The sequence below is a fragment of the Cherax quadricarinatus genome, chromosome 67 (genome assembly GCF_038502225.1).
Source record: "Cherax quadricarinatus isolate ZL_2023a chromosome 67, ASM3850222v1, whole genome shotgun sequence".
NCBI lineage: Eukaryota > Metazoa > Arthropoda > Malacostraca > Decapoda > Parastacidae > Cherax > Cherax quadricarinatus.
Genome location: NC_091358.1, coordinates 15475958 through 15489577, shown reverse-complemented (window position 1 = coordinate 15489577; position 13620 = coordinate 15475958). Strand labels below are relative to the sequence as shown.

General features: G+C 44.4%; 1 protein-coding gene across 8 annotated transcripts in view; it reads left to right on the top strand.

The window, feature by feature from the left end:
* The window catches only part of LOC128699669 (serine-rich adhesin for platelets-like), a 1564428-nt gene that overhangs the window by 439025 nt on the left and 1111783 nt on the right, over positions 1–13620 (top strand). The window lies entirely within an intron of this gene.

The window sequence follows — 13620 nt, the reverse complement described above, 5'->3', positions numbered from 1 at the left end:
CATTTCACAAGAGAAGTGTTTGAGAGAGAAGAAAGGTAGTTTAGATTGATAATATGTATAGAGTTTATGAAATCGGAAGGATAACCAAGGTGAGAGAACGAGCCGGGAAGAGTGGAAGTTTGAGAGACAAGAAAGTGAGACTCAGAGATGCAGAGGGCACGAAGAAAGAGAGAAACATGAACAGCATGGTAAGAAAACTAGTAAATGTACACGCCACAGTGCACTGGCCGGCGATAAACGGAGAGAGAATATCCTGTCAAAGAGTAGTGGACGTGAACATCAAGGGAAGTAAAGATTTAGATTCCCATTCAGCTTTGAACTGTGACCACCACCACCTACTACTACTACTGTTGCTGCTGCTGCTGCTGCTGCTGCTGCTGCTGCTGCTGCTGCCGCCGCCGCCGCCGCCGCCGCCGCAGCCACCACCACCACGGTTTATTCTATACCGTGCTCCTGTCGCCGTGGGAACAACAGCAGCAGTTGTTACAATACAATAACAGCAGCAACAACAAAACACCAACAATAACTTAAGGAGTTGTTTAATATGTATATTATGCACCCCATACCCATCCTGTGGGCGGTAGTCACCACATACCCATCCTGTGGGCGGTAGTCACCACATACCCATCCTGTGGGCGGTAGTCACCACATACCCATCCTGTGGGCGGTAGTCACCACATATCCATCCTGTGGGCGATAGTCACCACATACCCATCCTGTGGGCGGTAGTCACCACATACCCATCCTGTTGGCGGTAGTCACCACATATCCATCCTGTGGGCGATAGTCACCACATACCCATCCTGTGGGCGGTAGTCACCACATACCCATCCTGTGGGCGGTAGTCACCACATACCCATCCTGTGGGCGGTAGTCACCACATACCCATCCTGTGGGCGGTAGTCACCACATACCCATCCTGTGGGCGGTAGTCACCACATACCCATCCTGTGGGCGGTAGTCAAAAGGTTACAGAGGTACATAATTGGTCCAGGGACTGGACTCCAAAGTTTTGATAGCTGAGCAAGTTACAGAGGTAATGAACTCACAATTTACAAAGGTAATGAACTCACAATTTACAAAGGTAATGAACTCACAATTTACAAAGGTAATGAACTCCAGGTAGGTCTGGTCACAATCATGACAAGTTACAAAGGTATTTACAGATTACAGAGGTACGTAATGGGTCCAGGGACCGGGCTCCAAAGTTTTGATAGCTGAACTAGGTACAAAGGTAATGAACTCACAAGTTACAAAGGTAATGAATCCTGTAAGAATGGTTACTTACGTTTATACATGGCTGCAATCATGACCAAATTATAGTGTAATGAGCAATTCACACTTCCACACCCGGTCACAACTGTAGTGAGTTATTAGTGCAAATATTGATTGTTGAGTCACACACACACACACACACACACACACACACACACACACACACACACACACACACACACACACACACATACACACACACACACACACACACATACACACACACACACACACACACACACACACATACACACACACACACACACACACACACACACACACACACACACACACACACACACACACACACACACACACACACACACACACACACACACACACACACACACACACACACACACACACACACACACACACACACAACTACAACATTATTAACAACAGCAGCAGCAGCGACAGTAGAAATAACAAAAACATCTTCAGCAACAAAAGAAGCTTAACTACAACAGTAACATTAGCAACAGCAACAACAAAAACAGCAACAGAAAACCACAGCAACAACAATAACAAACAGCATCAATAGGAATAAAGGAATAACAGCAACAACAACAACAGCAACAGTGACAACAGTCAGGACAACAATAACAACACTAAGAACAGTATCAGAAACAACAACAACAGTAATAACATCAACAACAACAGGGCTGGAGTTTTGCTTTTGTTTTCACGTTATTCACGAGATTATTTCCTCAAAATTATTCTTATCATCTAAGTTAATGTAATTAGTTGTTTGGTTGATTATTATTTTGGTTCAAGTCTATCGACTACATCATGTCGATTGACTTTCAACCCCACCTGTCACCTATTCACCAGCAGTCAAGAACACTTTAATATCTAAAATAGTGATTAATGTAAACTCCCAGTGTACATACACTGGGAGCTTATATATAATATATCGTGCCGAATAGGTAAAACTGGCCAGGTAGCAAGAACTCATTTAAAATTAAGTCCTTTCTAAAATTTTCTATTATACGTTTTAAGATATATATTTTTTCATTTATGTTCTTGTAAAAATTAATAATTTTGTACCAAAAGAACCTTACGAAACTTAACTAACCTTATTATAACAAGCAATTTAATTTCGCCTAATCCAACCAAATATATTTTAGATAAGTTTACAATAATTTAATAATAAACAAACACCATAATATACAGACACATATGCAACAGTTAGGTATCTTTATTTCGAAACGTTTCGCCTACACAGTAGGCTTCTTCAGTCGAGTACAGAAAAGTTGATAGAAGCAGAAGATACTTGAAGACGATGTAATCAGTCCATCACCCTTAAAGTTTTGAGGTGGTCAGTCCCTCAGTCTGGAGAAGAGCATTGTTCCACAGTTTGAAACAATATGGAGTTGAATTGGAACAATGCTCTTCTCCAGACTGAGGGACTGACCACCTCAAAACTTTAAGGGTGATGGACTGATTACATCGTCTTCAAGTATCTTCTGCTTCTATCAACTTTTCTGTACTCGACTGAAGAAGCCTACTGTGTAGGCGAAACGTTTCGAAATAAAGATACCTAACTGTTGCATATGTGTCTTACCTAACAACCTGTCGGTATTTTATACCATTTTAATGTTCACCATAATATACATTTTTTCCTACGTTCAGAATAATTTTTGCAAAATTAATGCATATACTAATTTTCGCAAGAAGAGCGTTGCTATTGAAGCCAAAATGGAAAGTTTTACCTATTCGGCACGACATACACATGTATATATACTGATACAATATATACATCACTTGGTGTATATATTTTGTGTATATTTCACTGGTACAGTTCTTCAAAGCGTACGGGTGTACTCACGTATTTGTGATTGCAGGGGTCGATTCACAGCTCTTGGCCCTGCACGTGTGTGTACTTACCAAATTGTGGTTGCAGGGGTCGAGTCCTAGTTCCTGGCCTCGCCTCTTCACTGACCGCTACTAGGTCCTCTCTCTCCCTGCTCTATGAGCTTTATCAAACCTCATCTTAAAACTATGTACGATTCCTGCCTCCACTACGTCACTTTCCAGACTACTCCACTTCCTGACAACTCTGTGACTGAAGAAATACTCCTTAACATACCTTTGACTCATCTGAGTCTTCATCCTCCAATAATGACCCTTTGTTGCTGTGTTCCGTCTCTGGAACATCCTGTCTTTGTCCACCTTGTCACTTCCTCGCAGTATTTTATGTTATCACCCCTATTCCTCCCGTCCTTTAGTGCCGTCGATTTCCCTTCACCTCTACTCGTGGGACAGTTCCCTTAGCTCCAGGACTATTATTGTTGCAAACCTTTGCACTTTCTCTAATTTCTTGACCAGGTGTGGGTTCCAAAACTGATGCTGCATGCTCCAGTATGGGCCTGACGTACTCGGTGTACAGAGTCGTGAACGATTCTTTACTGAGGTGTCGGAAAGCTATTCTTAGGTTTGCCAGGACGTCCAGGAGCAACACACACACACACACACACACACACACACACACACACACACACACACACACACACACACACACACACACACACATACACACACACACACATACACACAAGCCAAGTGTGCTAGAGTATGGAAAAATATACGAGGCAAAGGGCTCAGGAAAACAGGGAGTTGAGTTGAGCCAGAAATGAATATGCATGGATAAGGAGAGAAGCCCAGCGGCAATACGAGAATAACATAGCATCAAAAGCCAAATATGACGGAAAGTTATTAAACATCAGGAGGAAAAACAGTCAAGGACCAGGTAATCAGGTTGAGGAAGGGAGGAGGGGAGACCACAGGGAACGACCAGGAAGTATGTGATGTGCTCAGCTCACTATTCAGAGAGGTATTCACACAGGAAACAAAGACTTCCAGGAAACCGGGGTGGTAGGGTGCACCAGCAAGTACCGGAAATACTACACACAACCGAGGAGGAGAAGAAACTGCTCGGGAAACTACCTCGAAAGCAGTGGGCCCAGATAATCTCTTTCTTTGAGTCCTGAGAGAGGGAGCAGATGCACTGTGTCACTAGCAACAATCTTCAATAAATCTATCGAAACAGGACAACTGCCTAAGGTGTGGAAGATAGCAAACATAGTCCTGATTTGTAAGAAAGACAGATAGACTGCACTTAACTACAGACCAGTGTCGCTGACATGTATATTATGTAAAGTTGTGGAGAAGATTATTTGGTGAAGAGTAGTGGAGCACCTAGAAATGAACGCGCTCATATATGACAACCAGCGCAGCTTCAGGGAAGGGAAGTCTTGTGTCACAAACCTACTGGAGTTCTACGATAAGGTAGCAGAAGTAAGACAGGAGAGAGAGGGGTTGGTAAGCTGCATCTTCTTGGACTGTAAGAACGTTTTCGGCAGAGTACCAGACAAGAAAGGAGCGGATAGGAATAGCAGGGAAAGTACTGCAATGGATGAGGAAATAACTGACAGGAAGAAAACAATATGTGTTCATACGCGACGAGGTGTCAGGGTGGGTGCATGTGTCGAGTGGGGTTCCACAGGGGTATTTCCTAGGTCCGGTGCTGTTTCCTGTATATGTGAATGACATGACAGAATGGGTAGATTCAAAGGTGTGTCTACTTGCAGACGATGTGAAACTAATGAGGAAAACACAAGCTGACGAGGAGCAGGTAAACCTACAAGGGGATCTGGACAGGCTGCAAATCTGGCCTGACAAATAGCTCCTGGAGTCTAACCCCAGCAAGTGCAAAGTTATGAAGCTTGGGGAGATACAAAGAAGACCGCAGACGGAGTACGGCCTAAGAGACTGCAAGCCTCATTCAAGGAAAATGATCTTGGAGTAAGCACATCAAAGTAAGCACATCAGCATATGGGCCCCTGGCAAGCCTGAGAATAGCTTTTCGACAAATAAATAAGGAGTCATACACGACACTGTGCACCATACCATGTACGTCAGGTCCATATTGGAGTATGCAGCACCAATATGCAACCCAGACGTGGTCAAGCACGTCAAGAAATTTGAGAAAGTGTAAAGATTTGCAGCAAAACTAATCCCGGAGCTAAGGGATACTCAACCTGACGACACTGTAAGACAGGAGAGATAGGGGAGACATGATAGCGACATATAAAATACTGATCGGAACTGATAAGGCGGATAGAGACAAAGTTTCAGAGATGTTACACAGGAACAAGGCGTCACAACTGAAAGTTGAAGACTTAGATGAGTCACAGGGATATTAGGAAGTATTTCTTCAATCATAGAGTTGTCAGGAGTGAATGCAGGATCCATACACAGCTTTAGAAAGAAGTACAACAAAGCTCATGGAGCAGGGAGAGTGGGCCCAGTAGCAACCAGTGACGAGGCGGGGCTAGGAGCTGTGAATCGACCCCTGCAGCCACAAACAGGTCAGTACATGGACACTCTCTCGCACACGCTCTCCTTATCTCTCCCTCTCTCTTTCTCTCACACACACACACACACACACACACACACACACACACACACACACACACACACACACACACACACACACACACACACAAGCAAGGTGTAGACTTCAGGATATTCACCGTCTACACTGCAGTTGGTTAATTGTGTATACACAGTAATATACAGGATGTACATCCTGCAGTGTACTCAGTGTACAGCTCAGTTTACACGATGTATAACTTACAGGCTAAAATCTGCGGTGTACATTTTGTACATTGTACATCCTGCAGTGTAGACAATGTATGACTGCACTATAGACAGTGTGCACCTGCATTGTAGACAGTATACACCTTCATTGTAGACAGTGTACACCTGCAGTGTAAACTATAACAACAGTCAGTTCAGCTACGTTTACAACTACACAGTAACAACAACCAACTACCAATAACAACAACATTACCATCACCACCACCAACAACAGCAACAATAACACCAACAACACCAACAGCACCACCACCAACAGCAGCACTACCACCACCAACAACAGCATCACCACCAGCAACAACACCAATAACAGGAACTTCATCATCAACAACTATAATACCACAACCACCACCACCACCTCCAACAGCACCACCACCACCACCACTAATGTAGACAGCCTGTACTGTCTGCACAGACAGCCTATGCTGTCTGCCAGCTTAGTTCATATTTTGCAGCACTAAGATGCTGCCCTCTGTAGCCAGGCCTCTCGGTGGGCACGCCAGCCTGCCTGCCCTTGCCACACTCTCGCTCTGGCGACACCCATCACTCCATCAAGAACTGTCAACTCCTCTCTCCCTCGTGGGCATGGCCTTCCCGGGCCATGGGCACAACACACAAGCCTGTGTACCCACCATGACATTACAAATAAAGTAAGAAGCCTCTGAAGAAGATATATCATTTACCAACCGCTTTCAGCTCTACCAAACAGTCTTCATTAAACATTGGTGGGAAGCGGTGGTCGCAGCAGTGTTTTTGCCCAGAGAGAGGAAGGAATGAAGTTCACTTCATCCCCCTACACAACAAGCATCCATCTCTCAGCGAGTTATCCTGATGTCCTGTCTGCATGTTTCAGCATCCAGACACAGGTACAAGCAGGATCTAGCCGAAATTTGCTGAAATTCTTCGAGAATTGTAAGTCCCAGTGACTCCATGCTACAGCGTCCCACACTGTTTCTCAAGTCACGTGTTCAGCATCACTTGTATGTTGCTGTTGTTGTTCAGCTCAGTACAGCTGTTTCAGCAAGCCAGAGGTGAGTTTTGTGGTGATTTCTGCGTCCAGTGTGAGTTTCTCCACATGTTTGTAGGAGGGAGAGGAAGTGGCCGTTCCTTGCCTCGCCCTGCTGTACTCTCACACCTCACCAGCCTACCATACACCACTCACCACTGCCCACTCCCTCTGCTGTGTTTTCTGCTGTTTTCCATGTAAATTAATTGCCAGAGCTGTGTATCCGAGTGCCCAAGGCCACTCGAAGCTACGTGGATCAGCATGCCACGTAGATCACGACACCACGTGGATCCCGACGCCACGTTGGGTGTGGGCGATGTCACGTGGATCTACCAGCCATGTGAGTTACCAGATGTCCCAGGCCTCATGCTGTGGTCTGCTGCCCGCATCACATTGACGTCACCGACGATGCTGCCCGACTTCATGACGTCACGATGTCTACCTGACGTCACCTCGAGATGTCTGCTGATGTCACAGTGCTGCTGACGTCACCTCGCAACATCACATGATGTCACCATCGAGTGTTCAGTAATTATTTCAGTATTGTCGAGAAGACTGAGAGAAGATATTTGTCGTGTAAAATAATTCCTCTCAGTGTTCTCACATGTTAGTGTATGCACAGAAAAGCATCATTTGCTAGTTTAAGCCATGTTGTACCGCATGTACCGCGGGTGTGTAAAGTTTCCGTGTGTCCAGTGAGGTCTGCGGCCAGACCTGAGTAGCACCACTGTGTTAAGTCACCCTGTGTGACCAGTGTGTTTGACAGTTGTTATCAGACAGCCCCTGAGCGTATGAGCCCCCTTGTATAGAAAGCTCCTATGCTCGTCGCTCATAGATGTTCTGCAGAATCGTACCTGCTACGATTCCCATCGAGATTTGTTTCACTTCACCTCCAGACCTTCAGAATGCAGTTATATGTAGAGAAACAAGTCTGGGGATGCTTAGACTAACCTCTGCTATAACTCCAACTACTGAGAGAATGGCACTCGTCAAGCCACAGTTAGCCCTGTCGGCAGGCGCTGTGTCAACCTCATGTCACAAGCTTCAGTGAGCAGCCTGCACAATGATGTCACTTTGACTGCTAGCTTGCTCACTGCAGTCTGGTGTATGATGTTACAACTCCCTGATGTTTCGCCCAGTCATCTCTGCCACAGCTCACTCCATGACTTACTCCATGCTCACCGGCAGTGACAGCCCAGCGACAGTACCAGTCGAGAAGTGTCCTCCTGAGTCGCTTGCCAGAAGTCCTGCCCAGTTGCCGAGTTTTGATGACGCCTCACTCGAGGGCACCAGCATGTCGTGCCCCAGGTTGAGTGAAACCTGCAGCAACTCCTACAATGACTGCTTCACCGTTCCAGAGGAGACCGTAACCTGTTACGTCACAGCTCAGCCGCAGCGATGTCTCCTGTGTTGCAGTATCTGTCCAGACGCAGGAAGGCGTGCAGTGATGCCCTTCGACGCTCACTGCCTTTGACCACGATGTTTAGCACACCCCACATGTTTTTTTCTTCCCTCCCTGTAGGATTTTTTTTTCCATGTCCATATGTATATATATATGTTTTTATTTTGTGTTCTGTGCCCTGTTCCTACGAGAGAGAGACCGAGTTTCTTTTACCACCAGTATTGTCGCGTCGGGACGACACGAGGTAGGTGGCCGAACGTATGTAGACAGCCTGTACTGTCTGCATAGACAGCCTATGCTGTCTGCCAGCTTAGTTCATATTTTGCGGCACTAAGATGTTGCCCTCTGTAGCCAGGCCTCTCGGTGGGCACGCCAGCCTGCCTGCCCTTGCCACACTCTCACTCTGGCGACACCCATCACTCCGTCAAGAACTGTCAACTCCTCTCTCCCTCTTGGGCATGGCCCTCCCGGGCCATGGGCACAACACACAAGCCTGTGTACCCACCATGACATTATAAATAAAGTAAGACGCCTCCGAAGACGTATCTTTTACTCCCCGCTACCAGAACACCAAACAAATCGTTATAAACACTAACAACAACAACAGGACCGTCACCATCAACAACAGCACCACCTCCACTGCCACCACCAACAACAATAATAATACCACCACCAAAAAAAACACCACCACCACCAATAACACCACCACCACCAATAACACCATAACCAACAACAGCAATAATATCACCACCTCCTCCACCAACAACAATAGCGTCACCACCACCTCCTCCACCAACAACAATAGCGTCACCACCACTTCCTCCAACAGCACCAACAACAACATCACCGCCACTAAGAACAGCACCACTTCCACCACCAACAACTCCACCATTAGTACCAACAGCACCATCAACAACACCGCCACCAGCAACAACACCACCAGCAACAACACCACCACCACCATCACCGCTAGCAACACCAACACGTCCAACACCACCGCCAACAACAACAACACTACCACCAACAACTCCAACACTAACAGCAGCACCACCACCAACAACAATAACAACAACAACACTACCACCAACAACATCAACAACGCCCCAACAACATCAACAACACCCCAACAACAATTTCAAGAAACAAACATGTATACAGTGTATATTTGTGTATAAACAACTTCAAGAAACAAACATGTATACAGATAATATACCTATGTATACACTCCTCTTTCTCATGTACTTTTTACTGACTCAGTAAAGCTAACTTTGTGAGCGAAACATCGTAGTTAATAAAGGTGTCCATTTGATCTAAGCGACGTTTACCCCAACACCTTAAAAGTTACATAATAAATTTTAAAATTTCTCAGGGTTTGACCTTGATATAATATGTAAATTATACTCTGGATAGCTTGTGGCAATTTGTATAATTTGAATCATTATAAGTAATATAAAGTGTGGGTGAGTTTTTATTGTGTTTATTAAATATATATCAAGAGTTCAGAATTGGTCATATAATATTTATTGAATGGTTTGTTTGCGTTTCATATCTGTTCACTCATATATATATATATATATATATATATATATATATATATATATATATATATATATATATATATATATATATATGCAAAACAACCACTCTGAAAGAATAGAGAAATTCCAAGCGCTTTCGTGACTACTCACATTATCAAGGAACTATGAAAGTAAAGCATCCAAGGAAGCTATATAAGGGGTCTGGCCAGCACCTCACTATCAGATCCCACAACGGTTAAACACGTGACGCGCGGCGAGCCAACGTTGTGGGATCTGATAGTGAGGTGCTGGCCGGACCCCTTGTATAGCTTCCTTGGATGCTTCACTTTCATAGTTCCTTGATAATGTGAGTAGTCACGAAAGCGCTTGGAATTTCTCTATTCTTTCAGAGTGGTTGTTTTGCATATTTTGAAATCACCTGTTTACTGTGATCTTATTGCATATATATATATATATATATATATATATATATATATATATATATATATATATATATATATATATATATATATATATATAAGAACACGTGACGAGAAGGCGTGAGGGGCGAACCTGATTGTCAGCTTAGAGTGATGTGGGTTGAGGAGTGTGGGAATCAGAGGTCAGGCTAACCGTGAACTTCCCTGGTTCTGAGTGATGGTTTGTGTGAAGGAGAACTAATGCCAGACAGTGCCCTCAGGTCCTGCAGATTTCTCTGCTAACCATGCTCTTTGCCTGGTCAGTGTGGTTAGTGGAGTAACAATTATATCTCCACGAATTCCTAGCAGTTTCGCCCTCGTGTAGTAGGCTGCCGTTAACAGTATTAGATACAGCAAGGTGTTGGGTAATGATGGAGGCGACCGCGATGTAACTGCCTTAAGTATGCTTCAGAAGTGTTGTCAGGTAACGTGAAAGTAGTGAGTTACCAAGTAGTTACTGTTGGTATTACCTCTGAGGGTACCGTGGTAATAAGGGGTTAACAAGCAGTTACTGTTGGTATTATTCTGTGTGCTTCAACACTCGTATGAAGGAGACGTTAAGATCCATCTCTAATTTTTTAATTTCTTTCATTCCGAAACGTTTCGCCTTCACCGTAGGCTTCTTTTGTCGAATAAAGAGGTGATTTAATATGGAGAGAGAGAGAGAGAGAGAGAGAGCAAGAGCAGTGGCGAGGTAAAGACGATGTGACGATGGGGCTCTGGTGGCCTGGTGGTTAACGCTCTCGCTTCACACGGCGAGGGCCTGGGTTCGATTCCCAGCCAGAGTAGAAACATTGGACGTGTTTCTTTCCACCTGTTGTCTATGTTCCCCATCAGTAAAATGGGTACCTGGGTGTTAGTCGACTGGTGTGGGTCGCATCCTGGGACACTGACCTAAGGAGGCCTGGTCACAGACCGGGCCGCGGGGGCGTTGACCCCCGGAACTCTCTCCAGGTCTCCAGTCCATCATTTTAAGTTAGGTAAAAGGACACAAGTGCAACTAATGTGACATTTTGTGACAACGTTTCGCTCACCAGAGGCTTTGTCAAGCCTTAACATCATTTTATGGTGGTCAGTCCCTCAGCCTGGAGAAATACTGAGCTTAATGGTATTGAAGAGTGAATGAGGCAGGAAGGTGTGAACCGCAGATCTAAGTGAATTTGAAGCATTCATCTTCCAGGAAATCTAGGCTGCAGATTCTTAGAACACCTTTGAAAGAAACCCAACACCTTTCAGAGTTCTGGTGGTGAGAACAGAAATGAATGAATTCATTCTAGTGTTCACGGCGCACTCTAAATTGAAGGAAGTTGCCAGTAGTGTTCCTACGCATAAACACTATGATTATCTCCACCTCACCTTGACAGTATATGAGTCTCCAGTTTCTTACTTCAGGTTATAACTATAACCATAATATTTAAAGGAGTGGACCGGTAGGCCAGCGGAAGGCTTCAGTCAGACGACCAAAAGCTCTAGCGGCGGGCCATCTTGTGACTAAGACCTGCGTCAGGAAACACTTGTCCTGTTTCCTGATAAACCTTACCTAACCAAAACTTCAGCTTCATATCGTTCCAGACTATGGACCAGAACTCTTCTCCAGGCTGAGGGACTGACTACCTTGTTCCAGACTATGGACCAGAACTCTTCTCCAGGCTGAGGGACTGACTACCTTGTTCCAGACTATGGACCAGAACTCTTCTCCAGGCTGAGGGACTGACTACTTTGTTCCAGACTATGGACCAGAACTCTTCTCCAGGCAAAGGCAGTGGCGGACCTACATTTTTGGGGCCCTGAAGCTTGAACTATTATGGGGGGCCCTTCTTATACAGTAGACTAAGATTTCTTAAGCAATGTGGAGTAAAGTGGCTCCTGGGGCCCCTCTGGGTTTAGGAGCTCTGAAGCTTATGCTTCATTAGTTTCATAAAAATATAAGAAAGAAGGACCAATTCAACAGGCCTACTGGCCCATACGAGGCAGGTCCAAGTCTGCTACTGGCTTAAGCCAGTGTTCTAACCTAGTTAGATCAGGTCACATTCACTTAAGGAGCACGGCATCTGACCTAGTAGCACAAGCTAGCCAGGTTCAACTCACACCCACCCACACCCACTCATGTATTTATCAAACTTATTTTTAAAACTACACAATGTTTTAGCCTGAATAACTGTACTCGGGAGTTTTTTCCACTCATCAACAACTCTATTACTAAACCAGTGCTTTCCTATATCCTTCCTGAATCTGAATTTTTCCAGCTTGAAACCATTGCTGCAAGTCCTGTCTTAGCTAGATATTTTTGGTACGCTCTTTACATCCCCTTTATTTATTCCTGTTTTCCATCTATACACGTCAATCATATCTTCCCTAATTCTACGCCTTTCTAGAGAGTGCAGATTCAAGACCCTCAGTCTATCCCTTAGATTTCTGATACACAGGATAAACTTTGTCATCCTCCTTTGTATGTTTTCCAGAGCATTTATATCCATTCTGTAATAAGGTGACCAAAACTGTGCAGCATAATCTAGATGAGGCCTAACCAAGGATATATAGAGTTGAACAACCTGAGGACTCCTGTTACTTATGCTTCTTGATATGAAGCCAAGGATTCTGTTGGCTTTATTGCGAACACTTATGCACTGTTGTCTTGGTTTTAGATTACTGCTAACCAGAACTCACAAATCCTTTTCGCAATCAGTAATATTAAGATCTACATTATTTAGTTTATATGTGGCATGGTTATTTTCCTGTCCAATGTTTAGAACTTTGCATTTATCTATATTAAACTGCATCTGCCACTTCTCCGACCACTGCATCAGTCTATTCAAATCTTGCTGGAGTGCTCTGTCCTCGTCAGAATGAATTTGACGGCCTATTTTGGCGTCATCGGCAAACTTGCTTATGTTACTATTTATTCCTTCAAATGTGTCGTTTATGTAGATTGTGAACAACACTGACCCCTGTGAAACACCGCTTGTGACGTGCCGCCACTCTTATTTCTCCCCATTTATGCAAACTCTTCTGCCTATTTGTCAACCATGCCTCTAACCAGGAAAATATTTCTCCTATTCTGTGTGCCTTAATTTTCCTCAATAGTCTCTGATGTGGGACTCGATCAAAAGCCTTACTAAAGTCCATATACACATCATAATCAATACCTTGATCTACCTCCTCAAATACGTTAGCGAAAAAAGTTAATAAATTCGTAAGGCATGAATGCCCTTTTGTAAAACCGTGTTGAGATTCGTTGATCAATTTATGCTTTTCAAGATGGCTACGAATTGCCTCGGC